Source organism: Leiobunum rupestre, chromosome 1 (assembly GCF_980474605.1).
Source record: "Leiobunum rupestre chromosome 1, qqLeiRupe1.1.hap1, whole genome shotgun sequence".
Taxonomy (NCBI): Eukaryota; Metazoa; Arthropoda; class Arachnida; order Opiliones; family Sclerosomatidae; genus Leiobunum; species Leiobunum rupestre.
Genome location: NC_143384.1, coordinates 73,042,179 through 73,059,952, shown reverse-complemented (window position 1 = coordinate 73,059,952; position 17,774 = coordinate 73,042,179). Strand labels below are relative to the sequence as shown.

Sequence of the window (17,774 nt, the reverse complement as noted above, 5' to 3'; positions counted from 1 at the left end):
GCCACTCAGCTTCGATCCTCTCCCTCCGACAATCGATACGAGATCGAAAGTGGAACGATCATCAATGAGATAGACACTCCCCGATAAATCGGGAAATGATCGATCTCCGCTTCCCGCTCAGGAGAGGATCGTGAAGCTCATCCTCGTGGTTGATGGGGCCTCGAATTTGGATGAACAAATTCGAGAAGATCAACTGTAGTAATGATCCCTTGAAGTATGATCTTGATTAAACTTCTTTCGAGATAAGGTAAATAGGAAAAGAGATAACCTCAGACTAACTAAATGACTTTGCGAAAATTCAATTTAAACTATTTGTAAACGAAGATAATTATAATTTTAGCATTCATTAATACTGTCTATAATAGTAACGAGAATCCTTTGAAATTATAAAATAAATAAATGAATAATTACAACCGCCAAAATTGAAATACATAGATTATAAACCTAATCCAAATAGAGTGCATACTAAGATAGTACATACGACTGCCAAATAAAGAAAGATGATAAAGAAACAATCTTATCTATTTCAGAAAACGGTTTTATTCACATTTGTTTTCACCGACATTATGTACACTAAATAAAAATGTCCATAAACTTTTTTTTATTAAATCAACATCTTAAATAAAACTTAACTTAATAAAATAACAAAATAAAATTCTTATTGTTCACAGAAAACCGGTATAATAAATTATAATTATAAAAAGTACAGATATAATAGCTTAAGATTTCTAGAGAATTGAGTAAGACTTCTAAAGAATTGAATAAGACTTCTAAAGAATTGAATAAGACTTCTAAAGAATTGAATAAGACTTCTAAAGAATTGAATAAGACTTCTAAAGAATTGAATAAGACTTCTAAAGAATTGAATAAGACTTCTAAAGAATTGAATAAGACTTGTAAAGAATTGAATAAGACTTCTAAAGAATTGAATAAGACTTGTAAAGAATTGAATAAGACTTCTAAAGAATTGAATAAGGTTTCTAGAGAATTGAATAAGATACGTTGAGAACTAAATTAGATTCTTAGAGAATTGAATAAGATTTCTTTAAAATTGAATAAGATTTCTCGAAAGTTCAATATGATTTCTAGGGAATTGAATAATATTTGTTGTATTTGTTCAACAGCAAACGGAAGTGGGGAGGGTGTACCACTGGACATCTTAACAGAAAAGGGGGCACGGAAATATAAACTATAGAGCTCAAACTCTGATATTTCTATTTACCTTTTAAGATTTTAATGAAAAGTTCATTTCATTTTCGGATGATTACAAACATAATTTAAAAGTTTGAGCAGTTAATTCAATTTTGGTAAAAATAGCTGATTTGTTTGGGGTTGACTAATTTGGATTACTGCCAAAACTAACGAACTTGTTGTCTTCGTATAAAATTAATTTGCCATCTTTCTGCGGGCTTGGTTCGGGCCATAAATTTAAAATTTGAGCTGTTAATATAAATATAGTTTAAATTAACGAAATATTTTAGGTACTCTACAAATCTAACGAGTGATATAGGTTTTCTTGATTAATGAATCTATCAAAATGTATTTCGATTTTATTTTGGTGGTCTCATTAACTTCGTTTCATATGTCTTCGGGCAGTTAAATACCGTCATTTTGGTTAGGTAAAGGATGTAGAGATTTATATTTAGCTATATTTAAAAGCCACTCAGCTTCGATCCTCTCCCTCCGACAATCGATACGAGATCGAAAGTGGAACGATCATCAATGAGAAAGACACTCCCCGATAAATCGGGGAATAATCGATCTCCGCTTCCCGCTCAGGAAAGGATCGTGAAGCTCATCCTCGTGGTTGATGGGACCTCGAATTTGGATGAACAAATTCGAGAAATTCAACTATAGGAATGATCCCTTGAAGTATGATCTTGATTAAACTTCTTTCGAGATAACATAAATCGGAAAAGAGATAACCTTAGACTAACTAAATGACCTTGCCAAAATTCAATTTAATTTATTTTTAAACCAAAATCACGATATTTTATTGTACATTAGTAATTGCTTTAATAATAAGGGGAATCCTTTAAAATTAAATTAAATAATAAATAAATATATAATTATAACCGTTAATATTAAATAATAGATTCTAAATCTAAGAAAATACATACGACTGTTAAGTTCTGTTTATCGATTGGCACCAGCTCTAACAGAATTTAGAATCATACGTTACTTTAAACATCAGTCGTTGTGGGGTTTAACTTAATTTTAATTTAATTTAATTTAGTTTAATTAAATTATTATTTTTTAGTTCATACTCTCTTTAAGCGATTAAAAAACTTTCAGCCAAATATGTTTAAAATTACTGTCTTTTATTAAATTAAATATATTAATAAAATATATGAATAATTATATAATATCATTAAATTATTAACTTTTATAAATACTATCATAAACCTAATGAAAAATGAGTAAATTTTTAGGTTAGTTTAAATTATGAGAAAGGTGAGGGAGAATATTTATTCTTTATTTAAATTAATAAATCTAGTACTTATTTTTCTCAGTTGTGATAGTATGATTAGTTTTTATAAATAATTAGGCTTAGTATTTACATATATTTAATACTTTTAAGGTTTGCGGTGCTAATATAATTGAGGTGGTTTTACAGCCAATTTTTTTGAGGTACGTAAAAGGTTAGTTTTCTAAAACAATGAAAAATAGTTATTTTCAATGTAATTTCATAATTTTGAGCTTTTTATGGGAAATTATTGATGATAGGGCAGAATATTTGTTACATAGTTTAGTATATCGAATGTCTTTCTAATTGTTACTACTTTTGTAGACAAGAGTCGAAAAAGTTGATTTTTAGCTTTAGGTAATTTTGTGAACGACCCCAAAGACTCATTTGGTAATAATAATAATTATTATTATTATTATTATTACTATTATTATTATTATTATTATTATTATTATTATAAAATACAATGTCTTAATTTTTAATTTCACATTAAAATGTTAAATAGTAAAAATTACTTTGGATTGCTAGAGCTTTTCTGAGCAATGAAATTGGGATTGGATGTTTAAACCCGTGAAATGACTCGAAGGGTGGGTTTGAATAAGTTTAACTCTAACCTTTGAATTTTTAAGAATTTCTAAAAGTGATCAATTCCAATCGAAAATTCATGCTGAAGTTTCAAACTTTAATTAAATCTACATAAATAATTTTAACGCAAATATTTCGAGTTAAATATTTTTTCGAATTATATCTAGACAAAACGCTCCTAATCCCCCGATGGCTATCTTCTTCCTGTACACTGGTGTTGCGCGTGTGAAACACTTCTACAGGCGCTAGTAGGGCAAAATTAGACCTAATTTAAAGCAATTTTAAGGTTTAAGAATTTCAACAATAACTGTCAGCATCTTGAAACACAATCCGTAAGGTCGTAAATAACCCTGAAAACGAGTAAAAAAAGAAAAGAAGTAAGTGGAGGTGTTCTTTTTGACGGCGCGCACAATATCTAGGTAGCGCGTTTATGTTTTACGACGCGCTGGAATACTGGCCGGCCGATTTGCGACCACCGAGAAAGTCCCCGATAGCTACGCCACCTGGTGTTGACATCACTAACTAACCCATAAATACTACAGCCACCGTCTAACCTACCATCTGTATTTTTACCGTTATATTTTGTGTAGCTTTTTTTTTCTTACCTTATAACTCTGCTTTGACCTTTGGCTTCCTTCGTGACCTCTATATTGTGGTTAGTGTAAGTATTATTGTGTAATAGAGATATTTTAATTAATATATACATTGTCATAAAATACATATATAATATTACATAATGAATTTGGTGTGTACATACATATGTCTAATTAATATACACATTAATAATTAATTAATTGACTTTTCAAAATATTAATTTCGATTAAACGATAAAGAAAGGTACAAAAGTTTCCTTTTTATTGCAAAATTAAGTAAAACTATCCCAAAATTTCATATAATTATTACAGTTGTTGATTATCTTCGAGATTGATAAAATACATCCATAGAAATCAGAGCAGCGGACATATTTTGGACATATCTTAACTTTTAATTATTTCCTCAGATCTCCTACAAATTTGTATGAAAAATGTATGAATGTGGATAGATTGCACACGAATCCCGTTTGAAAAAAGTCTTTTTGCAAAAGTTACAAAAACGAGATGTTGCCATATCATTTTCGAAGTTCAATTACGAAAACCTATCTAAAAATACCTAATTTATAGCAAATATAACTTGCTATAAATATTTTGGGATTTAATAGTCAGATAAATTTCTGAATAGCTAAGCTACAAAGCTACGATTAGCTTTACTTGCTGATTTACTAAATTATCAATGTGATTGTTGATCTAAATTTGTCAACTGAAAATGTGTAAGTAATTGTTAAAACAATTTTGAACTTTGAAAGTTAGAACGTTCTAACTATTTTGCTTAATTACTAACTTTTTGAAAAGGAAATTTCAAATTGTGAAATGATTACTGTGACTGCATGAACTAAATTTCTGAACTGACAAAGAGACGACCCGAGGTGTAACACACCGATTTTGTTCAAACGCGGCGGTTTGCTAGACCTTCGTGTAACTCAAAAAACCCTAAAGGGCAATGTCTCCATAGGCAACCGTTTTGCCATGGCAACCAAAAATGTTTTTGAGAACCCAATATAGATATTTTCCCATTGAAAATAACATGGGAATCTGACCAATTTTAAGGGTAAAAATTTAAATTTTTGAAAATACTAAAAATAGAAAATATAAATAAAAAAAATAATGAAAAAGTTCGAAATTTATTAAAATTTTTCCCATGATATATTCAATGGGAAAATTTCCATTTTGTGTTGTCAAAACCCATTTTGGTTTCCATGGCAAAACGGTTGCCTATGAAGACATTTCCCTTTAAGGTTTTTCGAGTTACACGAAGATCTACGAAAACCCCGAGTTTGAACAAAATCGGTGCGCTACAACTCTGGTCGTCTCCTTGTGAGTAGAAATTTTCAGAAAATCATACCAAGTTCGGACAATTGCATGGTATCATTAATTTTAATTTAATCTATTAATTTCAATATAAATTAGAAAAAAAGTAAAAATAATCAGAGGGATGGTAGCTTTTTAGGGGATATCCTACTAAACTCAGCAGCTTAGAAACTCCCCACCAATTAATTAATAAACAAAATTAAAAAAATCGAAATAACATATTTTTGAAGTCCCAACTTTATTCATAAATTAAATGTAAAATCGAGTAAGACCGCTACCCTGGCAGGCTCTCGCTAAACAACATATTTTAACAACTTGGAAACTTTAATAGGTAAATTGCTTCTCTTTAGATTAATGTCAAATCAGTTACTTTCCCCCCTGTACACATCTGTATATTTATAATATACACATTTTAGTTTTAAACTCAAATTAGACGTCCGCCTTAAAATCGTGAAAAATGAACTTTTGGCGGCTCAAGTGAAACGGATTTTCCATTTTAATTTGAACCCCAAACCCGTCCTCCCCGCATTGCCCACTTCCCCTTGACACTCCTAGGTGCCGCTGCAGTCGCGCGGGTTCACGCCACAACGATTCCCAAATTCACTCTTTCGAAGATGACAAATCGTGTACGCCGTATTTGTACGGATAAATGATCCTAATATTTAATTAATTTTAAGTAATTTCAATTAATAATAACGCGGCGTCGAAAATTCCATATTTACTATCTCCAAGATAAGCACAGAGATTTAGTGCTAAAATGGATTTAAATTTTATTTAACCGTGGTTGATTTTACTTAAATATTTTACAACTTCCTTTTTGCTATGTTCGGTTTCAAGATTTTTAAGTTTCCAAAGCTCACGTGGTCGCCAAGGCGGTACAGTACCATTTTGCGTGCAGTTGGTTAACTGTAAGTTTTATGGTCGGTACACACTGTTAAAAATAAATATTTTTTAGACCTAAGTGGTTAAATGTTTTTCCAATAATTAAGACCTAGAGCTTGGCGAAAAGGATAAATTAACCGCTAAAGTTTTGATTAACCATAAAATTTAGGATTAACTGTTTATCCATGGATATTATCCACCTCTATATAGCAATTTAACATGTAAAATAATCGTTTTTTCCGGATAATTTTCGTTTGTGGATAAAAATAAATTAAGTTATTATTTCTTATCCAAACGCCAAGCTCTATTTAGACCATTCAAGGTATTGCCACAGAATATATTTAAAACTTCTGCTCTCCAAATGAAGTCCTTTTGTGGAGTGTTTAAGCACTTAATTTATTTTTTTTCATCCGTTTTACTTTATAAACAGTAAACCTTCAAAACTCTAGTTTCAGTCATTTAAATTTTATTAATTAATTAATTTTTTTTTAATTATTTCAATACGAGTCGATATATTAACTATTAGCACGGCCAGATTAATCTGGTTTCCGCCCGAGGGCAATAGCCGGATGAACCTCTTTGAAGTCGCCGAACAACCGGTGGTTTCAAAAAGGAAAAATAATTTAAGTAATTCGGTATTTTATCCAACAAGAACTCTTCAACGACCCTATTTGGATACATAGTTATTAGTGATTTTTATTTCAATTATCTTTATAGGAATTTCTCGGCTCTTCTTTTAGATTTTTCCACAAACGTAATCCATTCTTTGATCAGGGTCGGCGTCAGGTAAGGTAGGCCAAGTATTAAAGGGCCTCCAATTTTTAAATCTTGGTCCCCTTAGAAAGATTCTGGGTCCCTTTTTATATTTAGCAAATCTAGCAAAACATGGGGGATATTAAAATTAGGAAGCTACAAAGATTTAAAATTGTTGATGATTCATAAATAAAATTTCAGTAAATTTTTAAGGAAATTAAAAATTAAGCTACACAGATATAACATTGTTGAGTATTCATATTAAAATGTCTCTCAATTTTTTACGACGTTAAATGTTAGGCTACAAAGATTTAAAATTGTTGAGCATTGAAAACTAAAATTTTAGTAAAATTTTAACGACATTAAAAGTTAAACTAGAAAGATTTAAAATTGTTGAGGATTCATAATTACAATTTCAGTAAAATTTTAACGACATTAAAAGATTTATAATTGTTGGGCTTTACCTACCACCTGGCATCGCCACTGTCTTCTAAACCCATAAATAGGTTTCGTCCAATTGCGTCTTGTCTTGTTTGGAGTAATTACATTAGGAGTCCAAGTACGGAGGTACACTCGCTTTAGACGGCCAAATAACTCGGCGTGGTGAGCTCGACTGTTTACTGACTTGTTCCAGAGAATCCATTCCTCCTTACTTCAAACGACTCGCGCTAAAACGTCTATAAGCCTCGGTCTTACCAGTTCCGCGATTGCATCGTTTGGCAACGCTAATTCCACCAGGGGTAATTTGCACGCCAAATGATTTAAGGGTTGAACCAATTACGCGTTTCAACCGGCTTATGAGTGCTTCCTAGTTTGTCCCACCTTTAAGAGATGTTATTTATCAAAAACTTATTGAGGTTAGAAGTAGGAGTGACTGGCTGGAAAAGATATATTATCATGAACGGGGGCTAAATCTAGGGAGATCAGTTTTACGAAGGGTTACAACTTTTTATCAATGTCCCTTAAGGGGGAAGACTACAGTAGCAATTGTCTACTTTCGCGCTATTTCAAGCTGAACTCTTTTAATTTTGTATTTTCACTTATAAAATTAATATTTAAGTGTAGAACAACCTCTTGTTAAGTGATTAAAATAATTTTGACAATTTAAAATTTAAAATTAGTTAAGTTATTACGTTTTAATTCGGACCCCCAGAGCTAAACAAGTTGGGCATCGCCGAAACTACCCTTTAGTTTGGACCTTATATCTCTTTAACTATTAATATTAGAATTATCAAAATTATTTTAAGCACTAGAGGAAGGTTCAACCTAATAAGAAAAATATATTTCAATTATGTAATTGTTGAAACAGAAACGTCCAGCTTGAACGAAAAAGAGGCTTTTACTGTATTCTTCCCCCTTAAATGATCGAATGAATAGTTAATTTGATTTGCGTTGTTCCGAGCGATTTCGGGAACGTACTTCCTCCAATCACAGAACATATTTTCAAAGCATTTTTTGGGGAAAAAAGTACTTTTCGATTTTCCGCTTAGTGCGCCATCTATCCGGCATTGTAACTGCTGTCAACAATTACAATGCCCTTGAAATCCGCGTGAATGTCGCTTTCAATAGAGGGTCATACAAGAGGAATTCGTATCATCAATTTTCCAAACGTACTAACTACGATTAAATAAATGCAAAACGTATTTTCGTACTTAAAAATTGAAAACGTATTAAAATAGTACAAATGTAACGCACGCAACAACACTGGCGCCTCCTTCTATATCAGGGCGGCGCCGCTTGGGGGAGCACACTCAGTAGTCAGAAATATACAAAATATTATTACACATAACTAAGAATATATATAGATATCTATATATAAAATTTACACATTAAAAATAAATAAAATAAAAAATAAATCGAAGCGTTCTCATACAGAGGAATTTGGAACTTGGAACTTCCCTCGAGAGACCTCACGTTTCTTCCAGTGCCATTTATTTAGTAGATGTATGATGGATTCCAGTTAGTAATCCAATTACCGAATCCAGCAACCATCGCTAACTTAAAATATGGGCCACACATGTAGAATCACTTACCAAACTCAAAAGTCAACTGATTTTACAAAAAAGAGGGCATCAAGAGTGACTTAAAACGTCGGATACAATTCGCATTGTAACTCGGCCACCGGTTTTAAAGGGTACTTGTAGGAGTGCAAGATTGATTGTACAGAATAAATCTACATTTACACTCCTACAAGTTTCCACTACACGTTTTCCGAGGGTGGGATTAACCGGTTTATAATTGCTGGACCACATTTATTTAATAAATTTATTTATTCATTTTTTTATTTAATTGTTTATATATTTATTTATTTATTTATTCATTTTTTATTTATTTATTTATTTATTCATTTTTTATTATTTATTTCATTAATTCATTATTTATTTATTTATTCATTCATTTTTTATTATTTATTTCATTAATTCATTATTTATTTATTTATTCATTCATTTTTATTATTTATTTCATTAATTCATTATTTATTTATTTATTCATTCATTTTTTATTATTTATTTCATTAATTCATTATTTATTTATTCATTCATTTTGTTATTATTTATTTCATTAAATCATTATTTATTTATTTATTTAATTATTTATATATATATATCTTTATATATTTACTTATTAATTTTTTATTTATTAATTCATTTTTTATTTATTCATTTTTTATTTATTCATTTTTTATTTATTTATTTATTATTTTTTATTTTTTTTATTTAAAATTAAACTTTATTTCATAAGTTAGGCTAACTCTATTTCAAGTAAATATCTAGACGACTCCTTTTTGTGTTGATAGAATTGTGCGACGACTTGTTCAATTTGGCTGTAGATTTATAGCAGTAGTTTGTTTGGGCAGAGGTAAGCGCTTGTTATGGGCTGTAGCAAATTGATGATTCAGTTTAACTGGAAATTGTTTGCTTTAATTTCCTCGATGTCTTTTTTAATTTTCTACAAATCTGATTCAATTTTCTACAAATCTGAATAAAGTGTCTTGAAATCTTTTTAAATTTTCTACAAATTCTCGAAACCGTTTTAAATTATAATGAAATGTGGTTCAATTATCTAGAAAGTGTTCAAGTCCCTAAAAATCTCAATCAGTTCTCTACGAAACTCATTCAGTTATCTATAAATCCCATTCAAGTGTATAGAAATCCCATTCAAGCGTATAGAAATCCCATTCAAGTGTATAGAAATCCCATTCAAGCGTATAGAAATCCCATTCAAGCGTATAGAAATCCCATTCAAGCGTATAGAAATCCCATTCAAGTGTATAGAAATCCCATTCAAGTGTATAGAAATCCCATTCAAGCGTATAGAAATCCCATTCAAGTGTATAGAAATCCCATTCAAGCGTATAGAAATCTCATTCAAGTGTATGGGAATCCCATTCAAGCGTATAGAAAACCCATTCAAGTGTATAGAAATCCCATTCAAGTGTATAGAAATCTCAATTCTCTAGAAATCGAATCCAAGTGTCTAGAAATATTATTAAATTTTCTAGAAATATTATTCAATTCCCTAAAATTCTCTAGACATCTGATTCGATTATCTAAAAATCTAATTCAGTTCCCTAAACACTTTATTCAATTCCCTAAACACTTTATTCAATTCCCTAAACACTTTATTCAATTCCCTAAACACTTTATTCAATTCCCTAAACACTTTATTCACTTCCCTAAACACTTTATTCAATTCCCTAAACACTTTATTCAATTCCCTAAACACTTTATTCAATTCCCTAAACACTTTATTCAATTCCCTAAACACTTTATTCAATTCCCTAAACACTTTATTCAATTCCCTAAACACTTTATTCAATTCCCTAAACACTTTATTCAATTCTCTAGAAATCTTATATAATTCCCTAAAAATCTTATAACATTCTCTAGAAATCTTATTCAATCCTCTAAAAATCCAATTCCGTTTCTAGAAATATTATTAAATTCATTAGAATTCTCATTATATTTCCTAGACATTTCATTCAATTATCTATAAATCAGTTCCCTAAAATTATTATTCAATTCTCTAGAATCATTTTTCAACTCTATAATCTTATACTTCTAAAGCTCTACCGGGATTTGGAGTTCGATTTAAATTATTTCGTAGAACATTTCAAAAGTTTCCACTTGTCAAACGAATAGAAGCTAATGCAAAGGATGATAAAATTGGCGAATAAGTAGATAAGTCCATAATGAAAAGGGATAATAAAGCTAAAATCTAAATAAATTTGAAGAAATTTAAAAACTTACTAATAGCTCGTACCGATAGGTCTTCGAGCAAACAAAAAGACGCGAAACTCGGACCAAATAGATCTTCGAGTGAATAATTAAATTAAATTAATTATTAATTATTAATTATTAGAAGCTAATGCGGTGATTTGAATTGAGGCCCTGCAGTTTGTCAAGCGAGTGCTTTACCACCGAACTAGTGCTCGGCATTCGATTAATTTTTATCCATGAATAAAATAAGCTCGGTGATATTTAAATAATATTTATTTAAATAGCCAATAGTTAGTTGAATAAAAATTGTAAAATGTTTAAATAATCGAAAGTGAATAAGCCTATTATCTAAATAAAACAAACAATTATTTCAATAAATGCCACTTTTATTCAAATAAATGCTTGGTTGCGTAAAAAACATAATTAAATAAGTGAAAATGATATTCTTTTTACCAACGTTTTTTTAAATAAATTGGAAAATTTGTGGATAATGAATAAACAATTCCGAGCACTACACCGAACCACCGACAAATGTAACGTTACTATATTACGTTTTTATGAACTTATTAACGTCAATTTATTCTATAAGAAATTTACGTTAATAAGTTTATTAAAGTAAGATTTTTATTATTTATAAATTAAATTAAAATTCGGTGGTGGCCTGGAATCGAACCCGAGTCAAATATTTCACCGCTAAGCCTTGGAGAAAAACCGTGTTCCTTTAACTTAGGTGTTTTAAACTTATTAACGTCAATTTGTTCTATAATTAGAAGTTTCATTTAAACCAAGGAATACCTGCGTAATAATAAAAATAAATTATAAATTTATCTTATAATTGATTAAATATTAATAAATTAAATTAAAATTAATTATGTTATTTTAAAGCAAGTGTCGGCTCTAGGTGAAGTAGCTCTTTTTTCAACAGATGTCGCTAGCGTCGAAATCAAAACAAGATGCTGAAGCTACATTTTGACTCAAAAGGCGGGACATAAAAGTATGCTTCGCGTTGATTGGCTCGTTTGTAAATTTGTCAATAACTTCAATCATAGTAATTGTTTACAATATATTTTATATGGGATATATAATTTAGGTTAAAGTTCACTAACGACGTAAGTAGTGGTCTGAATATAATACCCTATAATGGCTCTCTGACGACGTTATTGTTTCGATATTTTGAATTTTAGCTTTAGTTCCCATTAATAGATGGCTCCACGCTCTCCACGAAAGTCATTTTTTCGAAGAATCGGATAGATTCATGGCCATCTCTAATAACAGGGGCCTTTTCTTAATACAGGTGGCAATTATAGAACCGACAGTTGCTTTAAAATACCGTCGTGGCCAGAAATGGAACCTGGGTCATACTCTCAGCAGGTGGAAATTTTACAACTGAGCCACGTAATTCAATTTGGAAATGAATAATAACAGTGACGCTAGCATCTCCTTTCAAAATAAACTGACATAGCCCAAAGACCGACTGGGCCCTCGATTTGTTATTTCCCCATGGACAAACTCTTCCCAAGAGAGGCATATTTTGGCTTACCAACTTGTTAATATATGCGTGATTATATGCCTTTATGAGTTGAATACATTTATTTTCTGTTACCCCAGAAATAAAACTTAAATAATAAATATTATAAAAATGTCTTTATCGTATTAATACTTGTTTCTGTCAAAAAAATTTTTTTTGAAAGAAATTAGGTGTGTGGTTGACTCGGGGAAACTGATTTCATAAAATAAGTTTGAGAAATGACGGTTTTGTTAATACTATGTCGTTGAAAATCAACGCGATCAAAACCTATTTCTTAGGAAAAGGTTCGTAACCTGTATAATTATTTCGTTATTAATCATTTAATTTCAAAGGATTGCTATTCCTACTACACAAAGTACAAATATACATTAAAATTATAATTATTTTGATTTAAAAGTAGTTTTAATTGAATTTTGCCGAGGTCATTTAGTTAGTCTGAGGTTACCTCTTTTCCGATTTATCTTATCTCAAAAAACATATAATTAAGATCATACTTCAAGGGATCATTCCTATAGTTGATCTTCTCGAATTTGTTCATCCAAATTCGAGGCCCCATCAACCACGAGGATGAGCTTCACGATCCTCTCCTGAGCGGGAAGCGGAGATCGATTATTCCCCGATTTATCGGGGAGTATCTTTCTCATTGATGATCGTTCCACTTTCGATCAAGTATCGATTGTCGGAGGGAGAGGATCGAAGCTGAGTGGCTTTTTAATCAATTTAAAACTAATAGTTCAGAATGTTATCTTTAGCTTAGCAGATAATACGTAATAGCGCAAGTATCTAATACTGTTACAGAAGTGTGACACTTCCTTTTCTTCACATGCAAATGATTTACACAATACAGATTGCATTACGGGCTTCATCACCATTTTGCGTTCGCTAGCTAACGCGTCACACGTAGCGCCTCGCTAGGGGGAGATTTTCTTCTTGGGATGACGTCACTCCGTTACTAGTTCTCAGTAATATATTCCCCAGAGTGACAAACGTATGGAACAATATTATGGACTTATGGTGTCTTTCCCCTTTACGAAAAGAGGGCATCAGTTAATTTAAACTAACATTGTATTAACTTCCCAAAAATTTAAATAATGTTAATTACTTAATTATCCGAATATGAATAGAAATAGCTTAGGTTGAATTCTACGTTATATTTCCGTGCCCCCCTTTCCTGTTTCTTCACTTCCGTTTCCTTTTGATCAAATACCACCAGTATTATTCAATTCTCAAGAAATATTATTCAATTCAGTAGAAATATTTTTCAGTTCTCTAGAAATAGTATTCAGTTATCTAGAAAAATTATTCAATTATCTAGAAATAACATTCAATTATCTAGAAATAACATTCAATTATCTAGAAATAGCATTCAATTATCTAGAAATAACATTCAATTCTCTAGAAATATTATTAAATTATCTAGAAATGTTCTTTAATAATCTAGAAATCTTTTTCAATTCTATAGAAATATTATTCAATTCTCTAGAAATGTTCTTTACTAATCTAGAAATCTTTTTCAATTCTATAGAAATATTATTCAATTCTCTAGAAATGTTCTTTACTGATCTAGAAATCTTTTTCAATTCTATAGAAATATTATTCAATTCTCTAGAAATGTTCTTTACTAATCTAGAATTCTTATTCAATTCTTTCATTTAAAAATATCATAGAATTATCTAGAAGTTTTCTTTAATAATCTAGAAATCTTTTTCAATTCTATAGAAATATTATTCAATTATGTAGAAATGTCTGATTAGAAGAATTTAAAACCACTTTGGCATAGTAAAAACGATATTTATTTAAGAATACACATAAAATAAAAACAACACTACTAGTTTCGTAACAGTTCGGTAACATCATCAGGTATGTACTGAATCGTGAGGACTGGTAAACCGCTTTCCTCTCTCAATTAGTTACGTCATCCAAAAGTTGGCTAAAAAAGAACTCGGTCCTTCGTCACGATTAAAGGTCACTTCAGTTTTTTTATGGTCTAAAATCTCCAATGATTCTCTTAAGTTTAATTTTACATAGTTGTCTAATTCACAGATTATTTTGCTTTTTTCAAATAAAATTTGGTGGTTGGGATTGTTTTCTGCGTGTTCTGCTAGGCCTGATGAGTAAAATTTATTATTTTTTACATCGTTTTTGTGTTCGTTTAGTCTATATTTAAAGTTTCTTTTGGTTTGACCAATGTATACACTTTTCATGTACATGGTATTTTGTATACCCCAAATTTATCTGTGATAGTAAATTCTTCTAATCAGATATTTTAATGCATAGGGTTGGACTAACCAAATCGATATGTAGAAATGTTCTTTAACAATCTAGAAATGTTATTCAATTCTCATAAAATCTTTTTCAAGTCCCATAAAATATTTTTCCAAAGATTAAATTGAACAAAAAATAACAATGTAAAATGTTCACCTTACGTCACAAGACAGAGCTCAGATAAGTATAATCCTAGCGATCTGTACATGCACTAGAAATTCCGTAATTTCTCAAGACTCCATCACGCGCTCCTAGACTTGTAAAATAAACAAGTAGGCAAGCCAAAATATACCTCTCCTCGGAAGAGTTTCTAATTTTCAGTGAAGTGTACAATGGATCCGTGGTTCTGTGGTAGAATGCTCAACTGACGTGCAGGAGGGCTCGGGTTCGAATCCCGACCGGTACTAACGCAAATTGAAAAAGGTTTATACTACACCCAATGACCACAAAAAACGGGTCCTTTTGGAAAAACCTTTTCCCTAATTCTAAGAAACTGCGTACGCAGTGATTACCCTTTGCCCCGAAAATGCGAATGCTTTCGCAGGCCTGACAGACAGACCCACAGACAGACACGGTGGTTGTATTACCCCTCCTATGGTACAAAGTCCCCTCGGAGAGGTAAAAATACAGTGACCTAAAAGAAACATTTAAACAAGAGCCGAAGTTACTTTAAATATAGAAAGTCCTATTCTCATAAATTCGTGTTCCATTTTTTAGACATCGTTGGAATCTTTATCTTTTATATCTGTACTTTTTTCAATCGGAACCAGGATATATCGGGCTCCATTTTCAACGTTCTAAATTCTTGGCCAAATACAAGTTTCGATGTTTTGGAAAGCGTACTTGAGCGCCTTCGTTCTTATTAATAAACGCCTGATTTTATGCCTTTTTTGAAGTCGAATAATTTAATCAGATATATTGGGATGCCCCCAGAAATTAAATATGAAATAATAAACATTATGAACCACGTTATACTGGTTTTCTGTCAATAATGAAACTTTTATTTTGTGGTAACCAATAGACGGTAAAATAAATTGCAACGGCTTCCCAGCCTCTGAAGGGTTTTTGAATTTGGGGGTACGAAAAAAGGGGAAACGTTTCGTGACAGCATGGCTGCCAGCCTCTCCGCTTCGCGACTTTAATTGTCACTGAAATCATTTCAACCGTTTTTCACGTCATTACGATTGATCTCAGTTAATAATTTGTATTTTAATTTAAAGAATTCAAGTTATAGGTAAATTTACAGTTAAACAACCATTTTGTCTAGCTTTTATTCCCGAAATATAACGGTCAGTTTACTTAGATGGCGCCACGTGCTCTAAGAAGAATCACGATTTAGATATTTGTTACTCGGCGACAGTTAAAAATTGGCCTCTGCGCATGCTCCAATACCAACCAATCCGGTGTTCCCTCCCTGGCTAGTGTCCAGTTTTTAAGTGGCAACGACGGTTTCAAATTCCACCCCCATTTATTTTACCGTCTATTTTTTCGACGACTGATTTAATAAAATCAGAAGAAAATGAACCGAAGTTATAGGAGAGGGCCCAAATTTGAAAAGGCATTTTCCTTAACATGATGAAAATCCATCGGAGTTCCACCCCCTTTAGTTCCCGCCAAATATTGCACTAGGGAATTGTGGGTATCCACATTCGGTATACACGTCATCACCTACTAGTCGATAGATGGCGATAGTGGAGCTATGAAGGCGCGAAATTTGAAAACGTCGATTAAGGGGACATCTCATATGGAAAATGCACTTACAAAGGAGAGTTCCCGAGGTGTTTATTGCCGATTTTGTTCAAAGTCGGGCGTAATGTAGACCTATATGAGATATGAAATTTCCCAAAAAGAGACGTTGCACTACCCATTCGTTTTGCTATAGCAACCGAAAATGTTTTTGATCACTTAAAACAATAAAATCTCCATTTAAAAAAGCATGGGATTTTCTTTAGCGGTCTGCTAACTTCGATTCATTTACTTCTGATAAAATACCATGCCGTTGAAAATTAAGGCGAATGAAGCCCAGTTCACATTATACAACTATTTGGGCCACATAACTGTATCCAACTAATTGTAAGCAAGAAAATTGTATAGTGGGAACAGACAAATTGTAAAAATTGTTCCCACTTTTTACCTCTCCGAGGGGACTTTGTACCCTAGGAGGGGTTATACAACCATCGTGTCTGTCTGTCTGTGGGTCTGTCTGTCAGGCCTGCGAACGCGTTCGCATTTTCGGGGCAAAGGGTAATCGCTGCGTACGCAGTTTCTTAGAATTAGGGAAAAGGTTTTTCCAAAACGGCCCGTTTTTGTTGTCATTGGGTGTAGTATAAATATTTTTCAATTTGCGTTAGTACCGGGCGGAATTCGAACCCGAGCCCTCCTGCACGTCAGGTGAGCATTTTACCACAGAACCACCGATACATTGTACACTTCACTGAAAATTAGAAACTATTCCGAGGAGAGGTATATTTTGGCTTGCCAACTTGTTTTGTTCATACTATACAATTTTCTTGCTTACAATCAGTTGGATACGGTTAAGTGGCCCAATTATTTGTATAGTGTGAACTGGGCTTAAAATAGATAGATAGTACTGGCATGGTTTTCTTTATCATATTTCTTTATTTGGATCAAGGTTTCAATCTAGGTTTTTCAATTTTGGCGGTTCAAATTATTCATTTATTTATTATATAATTTCAAAGGATTACCGTTATTATTATAGACAGTATTAATTAACGCTACAATTTTAATTATCTTCGTTTTAAAATAGTTTAAATTGATTTTTCCCGAGGTCATTTAGTTAGTCTAAGGTTATCTCTTTTCCCATTTATGTTATCTCGAAAGAAATTTAATCAAGATCATACTTCAAGGGATCATTCCTATAGTTGATCTTCTCGAATTTGTTCATCCAAATTCGAGGTCCCATCAACCACGAGGATGAGCTTTACGATCCTCTCCTGAGCGGGAAGCGGAGATCGATCATTCCCCGATTTATCGGGGAATAACGGTCTCATTGATGATCGTTCCACTTTCGATCTCAAATCGATTGTCGGAGGGAGAGGATCGAAGCTGAGTGGCTCTTTCTTGATAAATAATATTAATCACATAATCTTATCCTCAATGAATTTGAAGCAAAGTTTTGACTGCAGGTCGAATAGTTCTTTCAAAGAATT

At 31.7% G+C, this 17,774-nt stretch overlaps 4 non-coding genes across 4 annotated transcripts; 2 read left to right on the top strand and 2 right to left on the bottom strand.

The window, feature by feature from the left end:
- Window positions 1–224, bottom strand: LOC149966331 (small nucleolar RNA U3). Its single transcript, XR_016474124.1, has one exon. It is a non-coding gene; the product is annotated as a small nucleolar RNA U3 (small nucleolar RNA).
- Window positions 225–1,658: 1,434 nt separating this feature from the next.
- On the bottom strand, window positions 1,659–1,882 carry LOC149966330 (small nucleolar RNA U3). Its single transcript, XR_016474030.1, has one exon. It is a non-coding gene; the product is annotated as a small nucleolar RNA U3 (small nucleolar RNA).
- A 10,941-nt stretch (window positions 1,883–12,823) lies between these two features.
- Window positions 12,824–13,047, top strand: LOC149966329 (small nucleolar RNA U3). Its single transcript, XR_016473814.1, has one exon. It is a non-coding gene; the product is annotated as a small nucleolar RNA U3 (small nucleolar RNA).
- A 4,408-nt stretch (window positions 13,048–17,455) lies between these two features.
- LOC149966328 (small nucleolar RNA U3) lies at window positions 17,456–17,679 on the top strand. The gene has a single exon (XR_016473900.1). It is a non-coding gene; the product is annotated as a small nucleolar RNA U3 (small nucleolar RNA).
- Window positions 17,680–17,774: the final 95 nt, after the last annotated feature.